This window comes from Hyla sarda, chromosome 2 (genome assembly GCF_029499605.1).
Source record: "Hyla sarda isolate aHylSar1 chromosome 2, aHylSar1.hap1, whole genome shotgun sequence".
Lineage (NCBI taxonomy): Eukaryota > Metazoa > Chordata > Amphibia > Anura > Hylidae > Hyla > Hyla sarda.
Window position 1 is genome coordinate 54,588,912 of NC_079190.1, and position 17,333 is coordinate 54,606,244.

General features: G+C 43.1%; 1 protein-coding gene across 5 annotated transcripts in view; it reads right to left on the reverse strand.

Moving 5' to 3' along the window:
• The window catches only part of FLT3 (fms related receptor tyrosine kinase 3), a 142,254-nt gene that overhangs the window by 95,621 nt on the left and 29,300 nt on the right, over nt 1-17,333 (reverse strand). Inside the window, exons 1-2 of one of the 5 annotated variants that reach the window (XM_056561825.1) lie at nt 13,525-13,650; nt 7,909-7,969 (exon numbers count right to left, since the gene is read on the reverse strand). The exons of 3 other annotated variants lie outside the window; for them this stretch is intronic. The gene's annotated coding sequence lies outside the window, so the exon portion shown is untranslated. Of the gene's footprint in view, nt 1-7,908; nt 8,945-13,524; nt 13,651-17,333 lie in introns of those variants that run through there. One more of the 5 variants, XM_056561824.1, reaches the window with a different exon arrangement.

Genomic DNA, 17,333 nt, shown 5'->3' on the forward strand with positions numbered 1-17,333 from the left:
ATGAGAAAACACTAGAAAAAAATACTATGCATAAAGCATGTTTTCTTTATAAAAAAAAACAAAACAACACCTCTCATTCTAAAAATGCCAATAACCAATAACATACTAAAGGGATTACAATTCAAAGCTTAGATGATAAATGTATGATCACTGGAGTCTGACTTCCAGGTTGCCCAGCGATCTTAAAGATTACCTGTCATATCCCACAAAAAAGAAAATAAATGTTATATATGATTAAGTACCTAATCCTGATCACATACCTAAAATTTTTTTAGTCTACCACCTATATTTGTCTCACAAATACCATCTATCTGTTGTTCACTTGCTTTGTCATGCTGTCCCTCACACTGTATTACTTCCTGAGTCTGCTGTGCTGTGCTGTGCTGGATCTCTTTATCCAATGACTTAAGGCTGCTCTGTAACCCTCTCCTCTCTGTTTTCATGCTGCAGTCTGACAAGACAGGGGAGCACAGAAGAGTGCTAGCCCCACTCTCTTCATAGAATTTGTTCCAGCCTGTACTTCAGCTTGGACAAAGATGATGCTGCAGCCAGATTATGTTCTGGATATGACAGTGCCCATTTAAGAATAGAGGTCCCTTTTTTTAATGGATCTGCAGTGCTCCAGCATGAATGCTGCCCAATTCAATGTGACTGAGAGGGGTTGCCCTTGGAAGTGAAAGGAGCGGCATTCACACAAGGACACTCTTACCTCTGAACCCCACCTTCCAAGATGAAGTGGTCTCAGCAGTGATAGCCCTCTCAGGCAATCACCAGCCCCAGTGATGTCCCCCTAAGGGTCCGTTCACATGAGCAGATCCCCAGAGCGTATTATGCTGCGGATCCACCGCTGAAGGACTGCTGAATGCTGCTTTAACAGGTGCCTGCTCAGAGTGGCAATACACTGCTACGAGCAGACACACTGCGATGTGCGAGTTGCTGTGCACATGTGCAGTATACTCGCACATCGCGGCAGCTATCAGCCTAGCTCCTAGAGCAGGGGGAGCGGCTGCGATGTGTACGAGTACACCGCGCACACGCAGCAACTCACACATCGCTTTAGTGTGTCTGCTTGTAGAGGAGTATTGCCGCTCCAAGCAGGCACCTGTAAAGGCAGCATACAGAGGTCCTTCAGCGGATCTGCAGCGTAATACGCACTGGGGATCCGCTCGTGTGAACGTACCCTTATACCCCTTTAATAAATGAAGGCCATTATAAAATATTGACTTGATTTCCATTTCTCTTCTGTTCATTCACTTTGTATTTTATTAATTAATAAAAAACAAACTTGTTAGGGACTGACCGGGGGACAGGGAGAGTAAGCCCTAAACTGACCCTAAAACAGCTCTCTCTGCCTATTTGCCCACTCACCCTAAATGGTGAGTCGACAACTGGGCACCGGTCCCTCCCTGAACTAAAGTGCTGGGGCCTAATAAAAACACATACTAATAAATAGTCAGTCACCAACCAGAAAACTAACAGGAAAATACAACTCTATAGTATATAAGTTCAGAGGACACAGATCAGTGAGCAGCACATAGGACACCATCAGCGGACATGATCATCAGATCGTCAGACATGAACAGAGAACTCTATAGATCTGTGGTCATGAACAGAGGTCACTATAGATAAGTAGACATGTACAAAACTCAAGAGATCAGAATACAAGAACTACTAACAAATAGAGTTCAAAACACCAGACAGGAAAGCGGCTTAGTCAACAGACTTCAAGAACAGACAGGAATATAGCATAATCCCCCAGAACGCCCAATAGACTCCAAGTCCATGGACCAGGAACAGGGATCTAAAGCTAAAAAGGAATTATCGCTTTCCCCCAGATGCCTCCAGTAGAAACAGGAATGTCTTGATACTAGAACGTAATCTCCCAGAGTCCACCTTGGAGCACGGAGATATCTTGTACTAATACTCAATTCCTCGGATTCCCCATGGACAGGTAACAGGGATATCTAGATACACAGGATATAATATAGAACACTGTTCACACTGAACAAGACAGAAATCAGATGAGTCTAAGCAGACTCCAAAGAATATAAATATAGGGCACTGTTCACACTGGACACACAAACTGGACAGTCCACTATAGGAATAACCATTTATAATAAATCCAAATAGACTGCTGATGAGTGGCACACACACCACAATGTGGTCAGGATGCTGGCCCAGCAGGAAAACAGAAATATAAAACACAGAACTTCACATAAACCGATACATGAGAATATACAGTGTGAACAGACATATAACAGAAAGGATATACAAATCCTAAAACCGACTAAACACAGTTTACAATCTACTAACAGCATGCCAGAACATGGCTAAAACCTGAAACTACAAAATGCATGCTAAAACAGATATAGTAGATATAAAAGCTCAAACAAAGAGTGTTTCACCCAGCTTCCATTAGCCACATGGCAGTAGCAAGTTAGCAGCAAGACATCAGGAGGTCAAGATCTCAATAACCAGCAACTAGCCTGGGCTGACATAAAATAGGCACACCCAAAAAGCTATTGGCTAACAGAGCCTGGGCTGACGCAGCCAGAGACATTTAACTCTTCCCTAACCAGGGAAGATAAAACTGTTCACACACAAGCAATGCAATAGCTGTGTGTGAACACAGACCACTACAGACATGACAAAACTATCAAGACCTCAATTTTTGAAAGCATTCTTACTTTGTGGAATTGGTTTCACACCTGCTTAAAAGTTTTGCACAGTACTGAAACACTGCCATGGCATCAGTTAGGTGTAAGTACAGTACGGGGCTGAGAGTGTGAAAGGACTGACCTAGGCCTAAAGCTGGCCAGATGTTTTAGATAGCTGTCTGCCATTAGCTATCACTCCCCACCAACCCACACATGCTCGGCTTAGCAGAGTATACGTTTCCTATTAGGTAAAAAGAAGAAAACCACTGCCAGACATGTCTGAAGGAGACTAATCCTACTGAAAACGGAAGGATCAAGCACGTTGAAATCCACAATTCTAAAAATAAAGAAGAAAAAAAAACACTCCAAGATGGCGCACACCAAATAATAAATAATACAATACTTTATTAGTTACACATAATACACAATACACGGAAAATCCTCTAAAATCAATTAAAATATGCCCATAAAAGGCAAAAAACTCCACATGGGGTGGGGGCCATGGATCCCACCCTCCTCGGCGCTAAAACTCCAATACTGTGTGTACAGCTCTCCCCAATAAACTGGCTGTTTAGTATGCAGTCCTATGTAACTATCCTATCCTGTCCCATCCAACTCCTGCCAAGTAGAAGCCAGTCACAGTTAAATAATGATACTAATGATATACGACCTCACAATTGCAGGGGGTCACAAAATAGTAGACATCAGATCAGTATGGGGGGTTCAAAAAGTTCACTAGTAGGTGTGCGCTCTACGTGTTCTTTCACCCTTCCTCAGGACTTGTGCACGTTGAAATCCAACATGGTTCTCGGCTGCGGCACTCCAGATATCTGGTGCACGGAGCGAACTTCGCTCCATGCCTGGTGATGCCGGGCGGAGGCTCGTAACATCACGGCCACACCCCGCTCATGACGACACAGCCATGCCCCCTCAATGCAAGTCTATGAGCCTCCGGCACTGGACCCGACGCTCTAAACAAACACTGGGTGCAGCAGTGAGGGGGTCCCCAGGGGCGGGTCTCCCGCGATCAGACACCTTATCCCTATCCTTTGAATAGGGGATAAGATGTCTAGGGGAGGAGTACCCCTTTAAATACTTATGAATTATGAATAAAAACTGAATGTTAGTTTCTTTTGCACTAACCTGACTTTATTATGTTACTTCAGCACACATAAAAGTATATGAAGAGGAAGTTCAGGAGCTGAGCATTATCTAATTCATGGAAGTGATACGATGGCGGTATGACATGTCCCTCATGTCTGCAATACCTGTGGTCGTCATAAAATAGTACATAGGAAGGTGAGCTATTTTGCATCTCAATGAAAGTAGAACAAACACACTTGTATATAACCAGTAAAAAGGAACTGAAAGAGTGAATGAACTTCCTTAAGACCAATATAGAGCATATTTACTGCCAGACTGAACTGAGACGGGAAGGAAATATGGAGTTCTGTTCGGGTCTTAGATGTAAATCACTTTACAGAAACAACATATAATGTCATTTTGTCAGAAACATGGACAAAAATAATTGTGGCCACTTGGAGTTAAAAAAAATACAATGTATAGATAATAACAAAGAATATGTCATGTCACCATAAAATGTGTAAATGGAAATAGTAATGGGGAGCGATAGACTTTCCAGTTCTATTTATAGATGATAAAGTATATAATGTAGAATCTCCCAATAGCGGACACTCACGGGGAATAAAAAAGTGCCCACTTTTGGGAGATGTCCCCTATTGGGGATAAAAGGCTTAAACATCTTTCTAAATGACCGAATACTATACTGTACTCACTCCAGAGTGTAATTACCTACATAACATAATAAAAATCTAAATATATATAAATATTTTTGCACCGTAATAAGGCTTTGAAAAATATCTCAACAATATAATTCATTAGGAAAAGTAATTCATGCCAAATCATTTCCCCATTCCAAATCATTGGGGGAGGGAGATGATTTGGCACAAGGGGTGTTATGGGGCTGCTACAGGGGGGTTCAGAAGGGGTCAGGGCCCCCTGGGAACCTGAGCAACTTACTGGGGTATTGGCTGTACCCCATCTGATGGCGGCCCTGTGTACAAAGTAGGGAGGCACATAAGCCTGGTTGTCCCCTATTGGGAGTGTTTTGGTCCCTATTGGGAGTGTTTTGGCCCCTTTTGTCCCCTTTTGGATGTGTTCATGACTGCTATTGGGAATGTCCCCTATTCGGAGGGTGCAAATACATTAAGTCCTATGGGACTCTGCCGGGGAATTAAAAACTGTCCGCTATTTGGAGGTGTCCCCTATTGGGAGGTGTCCACTAAGGGAGATTTCACTGTACCAATCAGCTACTGTATAACATTAAAGAGGTTGTCTGGACCCATCAAATATTGAGTGTAAAGGGTCAAATTGGCAAAAAAAAAATGAAAGAAAAGTTATACTCACCTTCCCCGTTTCCCACTACATGTATTACAGTGGTGCCCAGTCCTGGGTAAGCTGTGCCTCCTGCTTTTATTTTAACATCCAGAAAAATACTGGCTCAGCCAATCACTGGCCATATCTGTGACCTGCCTTGGCGTAAAAATGTGAAATGCACCTCCTGTCAGTGGCTCTGGCCAGAGGCGTAACCTGTAGCTTCTGGGCCCTAATGCAAAATCTTCAACAGGGCCCCATGTGCCATTTATGAAGCTGGTGTTTTTCTTACTGGACAGAAGTGCCTTTGGGCCCCCTTAGGCACCAGGGCCCCAATGTGACTGCTACCTCTGAACCTTATATAGTTATACCCCTGGCTTTGGCTGTTGTACCTCTCCCATGCTTTGCACTGCAGCTTTGTGCACTGACTAGAGGTCCAGTGGGTAGTATAGGGATGATAGGAGTAGTAGTGTAGTAAAGGTCACCAGTTTAGGCTGGGTTCACATATGTCCGGCATAGGTGAACTAGATCTGGACGCAAATTATGCCACAACTGATGACAAGTTGTCATCAGCTGTATGGCATCCGGCACCCATTGTTTCTGGATGGCGGACAGGGGAACGCAGAAATCTGCGTTCCCCTGTCTGGTGCTGTCAGGTGCATCCGGTGTCAAAATTGAGACACTGCATGATTGTGAACTGTCCCATTCAAATGAATCGGATCAGTTCTAGCATCAGTTTCCCTCTGGTGCCGGACGTCTCATATACGTTAACCCAGGCTTAGTTGTCACTGTGGAAAACGTGCCTCCAATGAATGTTTTACACTTCTCAAAATCAGCTCAACGTAAGGGAATGTGCAGATGTTTGTAGTATTTTCCCCTGGGGCACACCCTAAACAATATGTCTGGAGCCAGGAAAGTGGGGTTCCCTTGATGTTCAAAGTGAAGAAAGTCCGCCAGACACAGAAATGGGAAAAAATGTAACACTATTTTACTGGATGAACTTGGCACAGTTACTTATAATAATAATAGTTCTATAGCTGGAATGAGGAGGCACCCCTTTAGTAAAGTGTAGTAAATGTGCCTGGGCATTTGGACATTCCCATGGTCCATTTCCTCCTCTAGCCTGCAGTGTACGTACTTGTCCTGAATAACCTCCCAGGTCAGATTGCAGAAAACTAGGCGACCAAGAGACTTCACTCATGGGGGGACATTTATCAATGTTGGTGTATATGTTAAAGCTTTTTCTGCACTTTTTCCTGGTGTGTAAGTCTTGCACAATTGCGTTACATTTACCATGTTTACATAAATTTTATATAATAAAATTACCGGAAGATTCTAATTATTCCCTCAGTCCTATATGCTGGAGTCCTAAACACTCAGAGCTGCCAGCCTGCTTTGTTCACAGCCAAACAGGCTGTGAACAAAGCAGGCTGGCAGCTCTGAGTGTTCTCCTTTGTGAACAAAGCAGACTGGCAGCTCGTAGTGTTTAGGACTCCAGCATGAGTCTGAAATGCTTGCTGCCAGGACTGGTAGGGAGACCCCTAGTGGTCATTTCTTCAAAGTGGAAAATTAAATAGAAAGAAGCATTTTTTTTAATAACATGCAATTGTAAAGTTATTCTGCATACATTAATCTATAATATATCAAAAGTTTTTTTTTGATGAGAGGTACCCTTTAATAACAAGCAATTAGCCAAGGAGCTGGACACTACTTCTTCCTTAACTTTTTTTTAAATCAACTGGTGCCAGAAAGTTAAACAGATTTGTAAATTACTTAAAAAGTCTTAATCCTTCTAGTACTTATTATCTGCTGAAACTACAGAGGAAATTATTTTCTGTTTGGAACACAGAGCTCTCTGCTGACATCACAAGCACAGGGCTCTCTGCTGACATCTATGTCCATTTTAGGAACTGTCCAAAGCAGCATATGTTTTCTATGGGGATTTTCTTCTACTCTGGACAGTTCCTAAAATGGACAGAGATGTCAGCAGAGAGCAATGTGGTCGTGATGTCAGCAGAGAGCTCTGTGTTCCAAAAAGAAAAGAATTTCCTCTGTAGTATTCCGCAGCTAATAAGTACTAGAAGGATTAAGATTTGTTAATAGAAGTAATTTACAAATCTGTTTAACTTTCTGGCACCAGTTGAATAATAAAAAAAAAGGTTTACACCGGAGTACCCCTTTAAAGGGGACTTCACTGGCCAGTGTCCGGAACTAAATGTTTCGAATGCTGTTTTCGGGCTGCGGGGGTGGGCCATGCCCCTCTTTGATGTCAAGACTATGCCCACTTAATGCAAGTCTATGGGAGGGGCGTGACGTTGCAAAAGCAGAATAACGTGATGAAAGTGCAAAAGCAGAAAAACGCCCAGTCCTTAAAGGGTTTAAAAAAAATAGTTTTCCATCGAAGTACCCCTTTAACACAGGGGTGATAGCCTCTGAAACATTGTAAGCATGACAAAGCACCAGTTATTCTATCTGTGGACAGCTGGTTTTGGCGTCCGAAGATTAAAGATTAACTGCAATCTCATCTGAATTTGTATTTTGTAAACTGCCACTATATCAAGTCTGAAACAATAAATTAAGAATTTTGGCAACCTAAGCCTTTCTTTGTGAGTGTGTATCATTCTTGGATGTTGGACTGATTGGGAGGTTTGGCGCATAGAAGGCCTCCAACTTTCACGCTAAGCCCCAGTTATTCATCAGTTACGTCCTTCTGTATGTGTATGATGTATAGCAAACACATATTTACCAGTAAGTCATAGCATAATACCATGTTTTACTGTATTATCGATTTTAGTCATGCATAGGAATACACAATGCAATGCAAAAGTAATTACACTGCAGTTATTTGACAACCAACCTGTTCCTTGTAGCAGGACTCTGTACTGGGACACTGCGTCTTGTGACTGCACTAGGACAGACTGACCAGGAAATCAGAGCATGTTAAGTTATTATCCCTTACAGTAAAGACAGAACAACAAAAAATAAGGAACAAACTCACCGGTGAGAAAAAAAAAGTAGATTATTAATTGGTATATGGTGGCATTTTGGAGGTGGTCTTAGTACATTTTTTTTAGTACACAAATGTGTTTTTGTGAAAACTGCAGATTAACTTTCATTGTTCACTGTGCAGACGGTTACTTGTATCTGCAGGAGGAGAATAACACACCAAGCTGTTTGTGGTTAGTGCCACTGCTGTCTATTAATAAGTGCACTATTAAAAGTAGAATTCTGTGATGCACATCTCATGTGACATAGCAGGTTCCTGCAAGCTCATGTTGGCCCCTTCCCCATGGGCATTGTGAACCATTTCCTATATCTCTCTCAACATTATTGGGTGAATAACCAGCTTAAAGGGTTACTCTGGCCCTAATGCATCTTATCTCCTATCCAAAGGATAGGGGATAAGATGTCTGATAGCGGGGGTCCCGCCGCTGGGGACCCCCACAATCTGTCATTCCGCACCCATCTTTGTGAGCTATCCGCAGCGCTGGAGGCTCCAAGTGTGAAGCGTGACGACCACGGGGCCAGATTATCGTGACGTCACGATTCCACCCCCGTGTGATGTCACGCCCCGCCCTAAGTCTATGGGAGGGGGCGTGACCATGCATATAGTGGGGCAAAAAGTATTTAGTCAGCCACCAATTGTGCAAGTTCTCCCACTTAAAAAGATGAGAGGCCTGTAATTTTCATTGTAGGTATACCTATGAGAGACAGAATGAGAAAAAAAATCCATAAAATCACATTGTCTGATTTTTAAAGAATTTATTTTCAAATGATGGTGGAAAATAATTATTTGGTCAATAACAAAAGTTCATCTCAATACTTTATTATATACCCTTTGTTGGCATGTATATATTTTCTAACATTTTTATTATTTTTTAATAAAGTGTGTGTGTTTCACTTTTCTCTCTCTATTTTATTTTTTTTTACATTTTTTAGGTAGTACTACTACTCCCAGCATGGAACAGACTGTTCCATGATGGGAGTAGTAGTACCTGTAGTAATAGACATATCGCCCCAGGTCTCAGCCCTGACACCCGATGCGATCGTCCATTATATAGCAGAGATGCACCTGTATACAGCGCTCACATCTCTGCACTATACTCCGGCCAGTGATGTAAATAGAACATTGCTCATTCATATTTCCCACCCAGAGTGGTGATTGGTCGGATGGTTGCAGCCAATCACATCTCTGAGGGAAATATCAATGTGTGAGTGGCCGGAGTACAGAGCAGAGATGCGAGCGCTGTATACAGTCGTTCCATCTCTGCTATAGACAGGACGATCACAGCGGCTGTCAGTAGTGACATCGACTGTGATGTGTCCTTAACTGCAGGCACTACTTCTCCCAACATGGAGCACACTCTGCTCCATGCTGGGAGCTGTAGTATCTGCATTAATAGACAGATCGCAGCGAGTGTAACTTCTGACAGATGATGCGATCTGTTTATTAATGCAGGTACTACAGCTCCCAGCATTGAGCAGAGTGTGCTCCATGTTGGGAGTAGTAGTACCTGCAGTTAAGGAAAGATCACAGCGGGTATCACTACTGACACCTGCTGTGATCCCCCTGTATAATGTATAGACGAGGCCGGCCACTCTTCTATGGTCACCTGCACTGCCGTATATATACAAATTCCGATTTCTCACAGAGAGCTGTGATTGGCTGGAACCATCTGGCCAATCACAGCTCTGCGGGAAATATGAATATGTGTATATATACGTCAGGGCAGGGGACCATAGAAGAGCGTCTGACCGCATCTATACATTATACAGGAGGATCGCAATGGGCGATCTGTCAATTAGTACAGGTACTACTACTCCCATCATGGACTATCGCATCGGGTGTCAGGACTGAGACCCGGGGCGATATGTCTATTACTACAGGTACTATTACTCCCATCATGGAACAGTCTGTTCCATGCTGGGAGTAGTAGTACTACCAACAAAAAAGAAAGGAAATAAAGAGAAAAACACACACTACATTTTTATTATTGTCGGCCACATTTTTAGGTCCCCGACCGCTAACACATAAATTGATCCCTGTTTAAAAATTTATAAAAATGTTGTCATAAAAAGATTTCATTAGATACAATTTTTTCCTTCACTACTGTATCTTTTTTATTTTTATTTTTTAATGGTACCCTACGAAATTTTATTAAAAAAGGTATTTCCATCACTTTTCGGATCGCTAAAGTCCAAAAAAATAATAAAAACCCACATATCGTTCTTATAAACTTAGACTTATAGACTTCTATGGGAGAAAAATGCCACGATTTTGACAAAAAAAACGCCAGTGCCTCAACATGCTGTGATTACCAAAGATTTCAAAAACGCAAAAAAAGAGTGAAAAAAATGCCAAAAGGATTTAGAAAAACGCCAAAGTGAAAAACGCCAAGTGGAATAAGAATTTTGCAATTTCTCATTGATTTACAGCTAACATCTGGCCGCAGCATTTTTTGGCCTAAGGGACATTGACTAGTGACAACAAATCTACATTCTAAAGGGACAGCGACTAGTGACAAAATATTTCTTCTCCTGAAAGTTGAATGCCCAAGAACCATACAACATTCCTGCATTCCAAAGTATTGTACTCATCTGTCTTAGGAGTAAAGTTTACAGTAGTTTTTGGAAACCCCGATCATAGGAGTCTTTTTCCTGGGCTTGGCGTAATAGGAACAGCTTAATTAAGAAATGTGTCTGTTGGGATCTACAGAGGAACACAGGGTTGCACCACTGAAGCCACATGACATATATGAGGGACTACTACCCTCATCATAAACCCTCACTAAGACTACTCACTCTCCCTTATGGCGTCACTAATAAAGGAACCAAACTGTTAGATCTCCACAGATACTTGGCTAAACATGAGCTTTGTAGATTCTATATTCTGCCACTAAACACAAACACAACATCTTCCTTAACAGAAACCCGTCTTGAAATAGTCTACCCACTGATCTGGTGATCGTCTGTCACCGCTGGAAGAATCTATGCCTTCTCAAGAAATTTGACTTTCGGTCTCCTTCACTGCGACTATTGCGCATGGCCACTTCCAAGGTACCCTGGGAAGTGGCAAGCAGCGCTACTTTAAAGGGGTACTCTGGTGGAAACATTTTTTTTTTATCAACTAGTTCCAGAAATTAAAACAGATTTGTGAATTACATCTATTAAAAATCTTAACCCTTCCAGTACTTATCAGCTGCTGTATGCTCCACATTTTTTGTCTGAACAAAGTGCTCCCATAGTGATTCCCATAGCAAACCTCTCCTGCTCTGGACAGTTCCTGACATGGACAGAGGTATCAGCAGAGAGCACTGTGGTCAGACAGAAAGGAAATTCAAAAAGAAAAGAACTTCCTGTGGAGCATTCAGCAGCGTATAAGGAAGGTATTGGAAGGATTTAACCCCTTAACGACAAAGGACGTATATTTACGTCCTCCGCCGTCTCCCGCGATATGGGGTCGGTCCCGGCGGCCATCAACGGCTGGGACCCGCGGCTAATACAGGACATCACCGATCGCGGTGATGCCCTGTATTAACCCTTCAGACGCGGCGATCAAAGCTGACCGCCGCGTCTGAAGGGAAAGTATCTCGGCTGCTCAGTCGGGCTGTTCGGGATCGCCGCGGTGAAATCGTGGCATCCCGAACAGCTTACAGGACACCGGGAGGGACCTTACCTGCCTCCTCGGTGTCCAATCGGCGAATGACTGCTCCGTGCCTGAGATCCAGCCAGGAGCAGTCAAGCGCCGATAACACTGATCACAGGCGTGTTAATACATGCCAGTGATCTGTGTAAGAGATCAGTGTGTGCAGTGTTATAGGTCCCTATGTGACTATAACACTGCAAAAAAAAGTTTAAAAAAAGTGTTAATAAAGATCATTTAACCCCTAATAAAAGTTTGCATCACCCCCTTTTTCCATAAAAAAAATAACAGTGTAAATAAAAATAAACATATGTGGTATCGCCGCGTGCGGAAATGTCCGACCTATAAAAATATATCGTTAATTAAACTGCACGGTCAATGGCGTACGCACAAAAAATCGTACTGATAAAACTTCACATCACGGCGCAAGAAATGAGCCCTCATACCGCCCTGTACATGGAAAAATAAAAAAGTTATAGGGGTCAGAAGATGACATTTTTAAACATATTCATTTTCCTGCATGTAGTTTTGATTTTTTTCAGAAGTACGACAAAATTAAACCTATATAAGTAGGGTATCATTTTAACCGTATGGACCTACAGAATAATGATAAAGTGTCATTTTTACCGAAATATGCACTGCATAGAAACAAAACAAATTTACAAAATGGCATTTTTTCTTCGATTTTGTCGCACAATTATTATTTTTTTCCATTTTGCCGTGGATTTTTGGGTAAAATGACTAATGTCACTGCAAAGTAGAATTGGTGACGCAAAAAATAAGCAATAATATGGATTTTTAGGGGGAAAATTGAACAGGTTATGATTTTTAAAAGGTAAGGAGGAAAGATCGAAAATGCAAAAACTGAAAAACCCTGTGTCCTTAAGGGGTTAATAGAAGTAATTTACAAATCTGTTTAACTTTCTGGCACAAGTTGATATACAAAAATAAAAAAATAAACATTTTCCATCGGAGTACCCTATTAAAGCCGCAGCCACAGGAGACCTGAACTGAAATCTTTCTGCTCCCAAGAGAGCTTTCACAGTGGAGGAAGATCAGTATGCATAAGAAGGGCATTAACTATTAGGATGCCGGTTGGATGTCACGGCGCATTCGGGGTTGGGGAACATCACGAGTGCAACAAGCCAGGTAATTTGCATAAACACAGAAATGGCCATAATGGAGGAATGGAATCAGTAATTGGAAAATGGTGAAGACCGTTGTCATCAACGTCACCCACATTACAAGCCTATACCAGCAGGTTATTGTGGGTGATGCTGATGACAGGTTCCCTTTAATCAATAAATAATAATATAATAATTATAGCTAAATAGCTGAAATCTGTAACATCAAATCTGCAGCATATACAGTGCCTGTGAACATAGCCTAAACCAGCTGATCAACAGGGATTTCAGGAAATAGATCCCAGCTGATTTAATATTGATAGCCTATTTGGAGAATAGGCCATCAGTTTTACAAAGCTGGATAACCCCTTTAAAGGGGTTGCACGACACCACTCCTGTCCTCAGGTTGTGTGTGGTATTACAACTTGACTCCATTTACTTCAATGGAACTGAGCTGCAATACCACACACAACCTGAGGACATTGGTGGTGCTCTTTTTTTTTTTTTTTTAAAGAAATCAGCTCTGTCTTTCTAATCCTGGATAGCCCCTTTAACAGTTGCCACTGAGCTGCAATACCACACACAACCTGAGGACAGGAGTGGTGCTCTTTTTAAAAGAAATCAGCTCTGTCTTTCTAATCCTGCGACTTCCCCAGTACATGTATAGCTCACACACACATATACAGTGTATACTTAGCTTCATTACAGGGCTTCATGATATGGTCTTAGGCAGCAGATCCAGAAGGAAAATTAATCATCCACGAGCCCATAGATCTGTGATACAGTGTTATGCGATGGCCAAGAGCTGTTAGCGGTCCAAGGTGCGGTGCTGAGAATAAAGGGGCCTCCCATATATTATTAATAAGGCATTCCGCAGCCTATCAGGTATGTGTCTCCCTTTGTTACACACAAGCATTCTGTGATAAGCATAAAGCTGGGTCTGTGTAGGGGGTACAGGCCGAGAAGTCTCCTGCAGCCAAATCCCTTATCTAATAAAGAAACAAGACATTTCTGAAGTGCTTTAAAGTCACAGACCTCAGAATAGTGCTCTAAATGGCCCAACATCACCTAAAAGTACAGTCACATATAGTGAAATGCTGCAGATTTTATGTAGAAGACCAGTGTTTCCCAACGAGGGTGCCTTCAGCTGCTGCAAAACTGCAACTGCCTGCATGGCCTAACATCCTTTGGCTGTCTGGGAATGCTGGGAGTTGTAGTTTTGCAGAAGCTTGGGGCCCCCTGTTTGGGAAACACTGCAGTAAACTATCCACAGCATTTATGCACTTAAATACACAGCAGAAAAATATTGCAGTAAATAGAGCTGTGAATTTCAGTGTAAATGAATCTATTTAAAGTGGATTTGTCGGCGGGTATTAAGGGGTTAAAGTAAAGGCGCGGCTGTATAGGGCTTTTGACGCTAAATCCATTCATACCTCTCATTAGTTAATTGACCCCTCCAGTTTCGAGATACTAGAGATTTAACAGATATGCAAATTAGGGTTTGGACACTGGACGTTCCCCTTGGCTTCTAGATTACAGGGGGAAAGCGGGGATTACATGAATTAGGGGTTAGGGGAGGTCACAGAACACAGCGGGGGAGTGACTAACTAGTGACGGGACCGAACTGTGCTGAGCTCTGGTAGTCGAGGGAAGTGCCCAGTGGGCTCCAAAAACTTAATTTGCATATTTTTAATCCCTTAAGGACACAGGAATTTTTCATTTTTGCACTTTCATTTTTTTCTGCTCGCCTTCTAATCATAACGCTTTCACGCGCACCTATCTAGCATTTACTGATGATCCCTCTGCCATTGCAGACCAACTATGGACCAACTATGGGTATTCCAATTTATGACTAAAAATGGAAGCCAGATCTAATGATTAGATCTGCAGTGGGGCAAAAAGTATTTAGTCAGCCACCAATTGTGCAAGTTCTCCCACTTAAAAAAAAGATAAGAATGGCCTGTAATTTTCATCTTAGGTATACCTCAACCAGGGGCGTACCTAGAGCATTTGGCACTCGGGGGCGGACCCTTTGTTTGGCACCCCCCCCTCTACTTACACCCCCCTCCCCCCCCCTTAATTATACCCCCTACTTCAGGGCATTCTGATCCTCTATGTGAAAACTATTATTATTATAATCCTGCCAGACACTGCTCTCTCTTAATATAATACTGCCACACACTGTGCTCTCTGAATATAACACTACCATACACGGTCCCCTTTTAACATAATACTACCACACACTGTACCCTCTGAATATAATACTACTACACACTGTACCCTATAAATGTAATACTACCACACACTGTAACCTCTGAGTATAATATCACACACTGTAACCTCTGAGTATAATATCACACACTGTACCATATAAATATAATACTACAACACACTGTACCCTCTGAATATAATAATACCACACACTGTACCCTCTGAATATAATACCACACACTGTATCCTATGAATATAATGTAAATATAATGTGTAGTGATGTCCAAACTATGGACCTCCAGATGTTGCAAAACTACAAATCCCAGCCTACCCAGACAGCTAATGGCTGTCTAGGCATGCTGGAGGCATGCTGGGAGATGTAGTTTTGCAACATTTGGAGGGCCACAGTTTGGACAGGCAGCCCATAAAAACAGTGATGATGCAGACATGAGGAGGGGGGGGGGTGATGAAGACATGGTGCACAGTAATGGGGGGGGTTGATGAAGACATGAGACACAGTAATGGGGGGGTGATGAAGACATGATGCACAGTAATGAGGGGGTGATGAAGACATGATGCACAGTAATGAGGGGGTGATGAAGACATGATGCACAGTAATGGGGGGTGATGAAGACATGATGCACAGTAATGGGGGGGGTGATATAGACTTGATGCACAGTAATGAGGGGGTGATGAAGACATGAGACACAGTAATGGGGGGGGTGATGAAGACAAGATGCACAGTAATGGGGGGGGTGATGAAGACATGATGCACAGTAATGGGGGGGGGGGTGATGAAGACATGATGCACAGTAATGGGGGGGTGATGAAGACATGAGACACAGTAATGGGGGGAGTGATGAAGACATGATGCACAGTAATGAGGGGGGGGGGTGAGGAAGACATGAGACACAGTAATGGGGGGGTGATGAAGACATGATGCACAGTAATGGGGGGGTGATGAAGACATGATGCACAGTAATGGGGGGGTGATGAAGACATGAGACACAGTAATGGGGGGGGGTGATGAAGACATGATGCACAGTAATGGGAGAGGGGGTTATGAAGACATGAGACACAGTAATGGGAGGGGGGTGATGATGCAGACATGTGGCACAGTAATGTGAGGGTTGGGGGGGGGGTGATGAGGTCGATATGATTCATTTCAGCCTCATCACCCCCCACCCCAACTCCCACATTACTGTGCCACATGTCTGCATCATCACCCCCCCCCCAATACTGTGCTACATGTCTGCATCATCACCCCCCACATTACTGTGCCACATGTCTGCCTCATGTCAGTCTCTCAAACAACAATGACACCACACCACCACCCCCTCTCCTCTCTTATCTCCCTCCTCTCTATCCCCCTCATGGCTCTCCCAGCAGGGTGCACCACTCACCCCTGTTGTTCCTGACCATCTTGCTCGTTCCTCAGTGCGCTTCACTGAACTGGTATGCCTGGGACCAGTCCTGACAGCCGGCGTAATAGACGTCAGCGCAGCTCCGACGTCCGACACATTCCACCCACGCCCCCCTCGGCGTCACGTCACGTATCAGTGACAGTAACAGATTGACTCCAGGCACAAGTTAACCCCTTTGGAGTCCAGAAGGGGGGCATGATTGGGTGTGTATAACAGTATTATTTCACATTGTTTCTGTGAGCTCCATCTGCACTGCAGATCGAGCTCACAGAAACAGTGAGTGACACAGTCGGGCGCACGGCAGGGTGTCACCCCTCATGGCACCCCCCTTGTGAGTGGCACCCGGGGCAGGCCGCCCCCCCCCCCCCCTTAGTACGCCACCGACCTCAACTATTAGAGACATAATGAGAAAAAAAATCCATAAAATCACATTGTCTGATTTTTAAAGAATTTACTTGCAAATTATTGTGGAAAATAAGTATTTTGTCACCTACAAACAAGAAAGATTTCTGGCTCTCACAGACCTGTAACTTCTTCTTTAAGAGTCTCCTATGTCCTCCACTCGTTACCTGTATTAATGGCTCCTGTTTGAGGTTGTGGACAGGTGTCTTTTATACTGATAACAAGTTCAAACAGTCCCACTCTAAACTCCACTATGGCCAAGACCAAAGAGCTGTCGAAGGACACCAGAAACAAAATTGTAGACCTGCACCAGGCTGGGAAGACTGAATCTTCAATAAGCAAGCAGCTTGGTGTGAAAAAATCAACTGTGGAAGCAATTATTAGAAAATGGAAGACATACAAGACCACTGCTAATCTCCCTCAATCTGGGGCTCCACGCAAGATCTCACCCCGTGCTTTCAAAATGATCACAAGAACG